The following is a 5982-nucleotide window of genomic DNA, read 5'->3' as shown; positions in this document are numbered from 1 at the left end:
TTAATAATTCACTTTAATAATTCATACTTTAATAATTCACTTTAATAATTCATACTTTATTAATTCACTTTAATAATTCATACTTTAATAATTCATATTTTAATAATTCAAAAATCTATTATAAATAGAATTCAATAGGTTTCATTATTTCATAGAAACCTGAAAATATATTTCTCTAAACTCTCTCAATCGATTTATATATATATATATATATATATATATATATATATATATATATATATATATATATATATATATATATATATATATATATATATATATATATATATGTATGTATATATATATTTGCTCTGTATTATTTCAAGATATTATTAGTATACATAAAATATTACGACGGAGTGATGTCCGAGTGATTTCAAAATAGTTTTTTTGAATGAGTCGAAGCTAAGGAAATTATGGGTTATAGCTATGGAGGTGATGGGTATGGTTCATGGGTATGCTCGTGAGGTCAATCTAGTGTTTATCATCTCCGTTGCGTCTACGTACTTTCCTGCAATATTGAATCTCAATATTGATACGTGAGCACTCATAACTTAACTTTTATATATCAATAGTGTATCCCTGACTAGCGCTCGAGTATATAGGATTATGCATGCTTGTACATTCGATATTGTCCTTAGATAGGTTTGTTGAATCCTGAATTAGATACATATGCTACTGAGATAGGGTATATGATATGCATGTCATTGGAAAGCTAGCGAAAAATTAAGAACTTTTCATTTAGATATCGAATGGTTTCGATGAACGGATTAGAAGTTATAGTCAACTGAATTTTAGTATTATTGTTAAAATGATTATTATTACTATCGTCGTTATTATTTTAATAGAAATATCATTGTTATTATAAAATATCATTATTACTATTATGTTAGTATTATCATTTTATCATAATACCATTTTTAGTAAATATAAATATTGTTATTTTTTATAGAATAATAATAATTATTATTACAAAATAATACAACTTTTACTTATTATTATTATGATCAATATTATTTTATCAAATAAATAGGGGATACAAAGATATTTTTCACCACGCGTAATATAATTACATTAATAATACTTACCACTATAGTTTTACGATATTAAGTGAACTTTATAAATTTTACTACTTAAGATATATAAAAGAATATTTTATCATATATAAACGTTAATATAAATTTTTATTAATAAATTACTTTTATTATTATAAAATCTAATAAATATATTTAAATATATAAAACGACTATAGTTAAGTTATATAATAAACACGTATAAATTTTAGAAGTCATTTTGGGTCAAGTTGACTTTTGTTGACTTTTGCATATTAGTCTCGAGCATTAGGAATGTGGTACACTATGACTTGACCAAAAATTGTTAGACAAATATTGACCAACATATAAATATATATAATTAATATAGGTTCATGAATCCGAGGCCAACCTTGCACTTGTTAAATGACGTTATATGTATTTTTACTACGAAATACAGTATGGTGAGTTTCATTACTCCCTTTTTATATATATTTTTGGGCTGAGAATACATGCGCTGTTTTATAAATGTTTTACGAAATAGGCACAAGTACTAAAACTAATTCTATGTGGGTTTAAACCAGAAATATACCCTTAGCTTGGTAACATTAAACTACTTGTCTATGTACGGTAGGCGCGAATCCTAAAGATAGATCTATTGGGCCTGACAAACCCCATCCTGACTATGGGATGCTTTAGTACTTCGAGGTTATTTTAAACACACCTGATCTGGTGTACTTCAGAGGGTAAAACATGAACGTTAAGGCTTGTTACCGGGTGCCTACAACTTATAGAATACTTTTATACACTTGCGAGTGTACATATATTTATAAACGGAAATCTTGTGGTCTATTAATATATTGAAATGATTGTTATGATAAACCTATGAACTCACCAACCTTTTGGTTGACACTTTAAAGCATGTTTATTCTCAGGTATTAAAGAAATCTTCCGCTGTGCATTAGCTCATTTTAAGGATATTACTTGGAGTCATTCATGGCATATTTTGAAAGACGTTGCATTCGAGTCATTGAGTTCATCAAGATTATTATTATGTCAATTATAGTTGGATGTATTATGAAATGGTGTGCATGCCGTCAACTTTTGTTGTAAAGAAAGTTTGTCTTTTAAAAACGAATGCAATGTTTGTAAAATGTATCATATAGAAGTCAAATACCTCGCGATGTAATCAACTATTGTGAATCGTTTATAATGTATATGAACGGGTCCTTTCATGCAGCGACCCGTTCGTTGATCATGTCCTCAATCTGGGCTGCGGTAGGTGTGGTTCTTCCGTTGGCCATGGTATTCTAAACAAACATTTTGACTGAAGTCAAAATCCAGTATGCAAATAGTAATAATACAGTATATAGTAACCAACATGGAATTAAAACATCACATGTTATTAAATAACGCATCTAGGTACAAATACCACAGAATCATCGTACAGTAATGTAAATAGAACATCGTGCAAGAATTAAATAACGCAAAGTTCCATTCATTAATAATAAAAAGTTTCATACATCTGAATAAGTCCGTACAATATATGAGTAATACAATAAACTACAACTAGATTACATCATGAAATCTAATACAAAAGTCCTACGGTGAAGGTGGGTGTAGGATGTCTAAAACCTGAGCCAACTGCTCCTCGAGCTCAGTAACCCGAGCTCGGAGGATTCCCACCTCCCTTGTCAATTCCTCGACAGTGGGAGTTGGTGGGGCAGGCGGTGCTGGTGGTGCAGGTGGTGCAGGTGGTGCAGATGGTGCCGGTGGTGCAGGTGGTGCAGCCCTCACGAAACGAGGTTCAGATGTCCCGGCTCCAGAAATAATCAGCACGTAACGAGGTGCCTTACGTATGAGTGGGTCGGCAGGGTACGGCACAAGCCGCTTACGGGAAGTAACCCTCCGACGCCGACCAAAAGCGTCAGTGAAAGCACGACCTCCATTCACCCCTAGGATAACGGTGCCATCAGGACGGTACCGCTTCTTCGGCGGGGTGGAGGGTACCTGTATAGGTATATCAGCAGGGTCCTCATCGTCACTGGAGTCATCCGAAGAGGTGTCGTCTGATGGAGCATCAGTGGAAGACCCGTCGTCTGAATCATGTGGTGGTGACACGGGTGGCTCAACTGGCAGTCCGAAGGCGGCCAACATCTGTCTGTGTCTGCCTGGCGGAATCGGCACTAAACGTTCATCGGGAGTGCGTCGGCAAGGCGTGCGCATATGGTTACAAAATGGCCCTTCCCCGAACTCCGCGGGAATCTCAATCCCACCAATGCGGGGCTGTGACCCCGAGGGTCCGGGAGCAGATGGAGCTGGAATCTCCATAGGGCCTACGTGTCCATCGAAAGCAGCCACTGGGGCAGGTGTACTACTACTGGCTCCGGAAGTAGAAGTGCCGGGATCACTAATGGGTAGCGGGACCGGTGTATCGGCAGCAGCAGTAGGTGGGGCGACGGGGTCTGAGTCTGAACTGCCCAAAACGCTAGCAGGTGGTACATCCGACATCTGAACAAGGAAAAATAAATTTTCCATGTCAGTAAGTCATAAAGCAAGCACGTATTAGGCCAACAGTTTAAATCATGTATAACAATAAGTAGCATGGCAATAACAGCAAATCGTACGAAGGTAGCATGCAATCGAAAGCAAGTAATAGCATGCAGTAGTGAAATCATGTAGTAGCATACGGCATATAGCAGTAACAGTAAGCAGCAGCATGCAGTATATTCACCGAAAACACGTAAACTAGCAAGTTGTAAATTAGTCCTATTAGTGAATCCTACTCGGGTCGGTCTTAGACTCACTAATGTAACCTAATTCCCTACAACCAATGCTCTGATACCAAATGTGATGCCCCGTACAAAACCATCGTGTACGAATCATCAACAACAGGATCATTACAAGGTTAAGTACTATATGCGTTTTCAAAGCAAGTTGCATTCATGATTAAAAGGTGACGTCATAACCGACGTCGAATGTTTTACATCAAAAGCGTGCTTCAATAAACAGAAGCAAATAAATAAGTGTGCGTGACCCCAATGGTCGTTACAAGCATTGTTTCAAAAGTAGTAAAGTTATGAATACAAAAGTAAACGTTCATGTAGGACATCTCTAGAGCAGCGGGTGTCTACAGCATGACTAGTACACAACGGAAGATAACCTTAAGCACCTGAGAAAAACATGCTTAAAAACGTCAACACAAAGGTTGGTGAGCTATAGTTTAAGTATAACAGTAAGTAAGGTCGGCCAAGAGATTTCAGTGCTACAAAGAGCGTTTCAAAATAGTATGATAATGTATATGTTAACTGTGGGCACTTGGTAACTAACTTAACGTTTATACCCCCTGAAAGTACACTTGGCAAGTGTGTATGTCTACGAAGTATTAAACACTTGTTAAATGCTAGCGCTACTAGCCCGAGTGGGGATGTCAAACCCTATGGATCCATATCTATGATTCGCGTTCACCGGTTCAAAAACCAATGACTAAACGTTACCGAGCTAAAGGGAATGTTTCTGCCGTTATATAACCCACACATATATAAGTTTAAGTACTCGTGCCTAGTATGTAAAACATAAAATCCGCATGTATTCTCAGTTCCCAAAATAAGTTAAAGTAAAAAGGGAATGCTATAACTCACAATGATAATGTAGTCGTAAAGTCGGTTTAGAAAAGGTGTGCAAGTAATCGGTCCGAAGGTCCTCAACCTAAGGCAAATAGTACTAAGTTAGTAAATCGTCTTAATAGGTTTAAAAGTATGTATTTAAGGTCATAAAGTTCATCATCATTCATCATCAAACAAAAGGCGTAAAGTAGGTTTCGTTTATGAAAGTAGTTTAAAACAAAGGCTGACTTCGATCAGTCACCACGGACTCTACCCTTACTGAATTAAGGTGAGACCAGTGGCCATGGCTCCATATATGATTCCCTTAAGTGTGGTAAAATTTCCAGACGCAAACTCGTCTTTTTTTGACCGTGGCGACGGTCTAAGTGCGAGTAGGTCAGAAATTTCTGCACAACGTTAAAAGGACATAGTGACGATCGGAGGGCCATAAATCCTAAACCGTTACTCGGATTAAGACGAGTCCTATATGAAAAGTTATCTAATAGAAAATTTCTATCTAAAAATCATGATCTCAGTAGCGCAGGTCTACTGGTATGTTACCTAAACAGCAGGTCAGTAGGGTTTGGACAGAAACAGTAAGTTTAAGTGAGTTCCGGTGGTCTTGGTGCTTGATGTTCATCACGGTTCTCATCCTTGATGCATATAGCTTCAAGTGTACAACTCATTGATGTGTCTACATCATCTTTACGAAGTTTTGACCATCATAACTCAAGTGCAAGTCTAAGACATGAAGCACAACTCACTTAAGAGTTATATGAAGTTGATGAACCAAAGTTACATCAAGGTCTTAGATCTAACACTTACATGAACTTTAAAAGTTAATATTGAACTATAAACTTGAAAGTAAGCTAACTAATCAAGATCTTAAGGTGTAGAACATAGTTCTTAGTTAGATCTTGAAGATCCAAGACTCAAAAGTCTAGATCAAGCATAAGTATACAAAGTTATTTTTAAAGAAAACTTATTTATATGTTCTTGAACTTTCAAGTTAACTTTTAGTTCAAGATTAATGAGATCAAGGTTAACTAGTAACACTTGACCAATAATAACCAACAAACATAAAATTAGAGTGCAAGTAACTAAATAAACTAAGTAAACAAGAAAAAGGTTCATGGTTTGTTCATACTTTTAAAGATTCAACCAAGGTTTGATCTTTAAGTAAAGTAAACTTTAAGTTTACTTCAAGAACTACAAGTATGAGTTACAACACAAGAACTTACAAACTTTTGAAACAATAAAAGTAGAATCATAAACTAGTAAGTTTATGTTCTTGTGTTCTTGATAAATACAAGATATTATGAAGAATCAAACTAGTAAGTTTGATC

This window comes from Rutidosis leptorrhynchoides, chromosome 3, assembly GCF_046630445.1.
Source record: "Rutidosis leptorrhynchoides isolate AG116_Rl617_1_P2 chromosome 3, CSIRO_AGI_Rlap_v1, whole genome shotgun sequence".
NCBI lineage: Eukaryota > Viridiplantae > Streptophyta > Magnoliopsida > Asterales > Asteraceae > Rutidosis > Rutidosis leptorrhynchoides.
Note: the sequence above shows the minus strand (reverse complement) of the source record.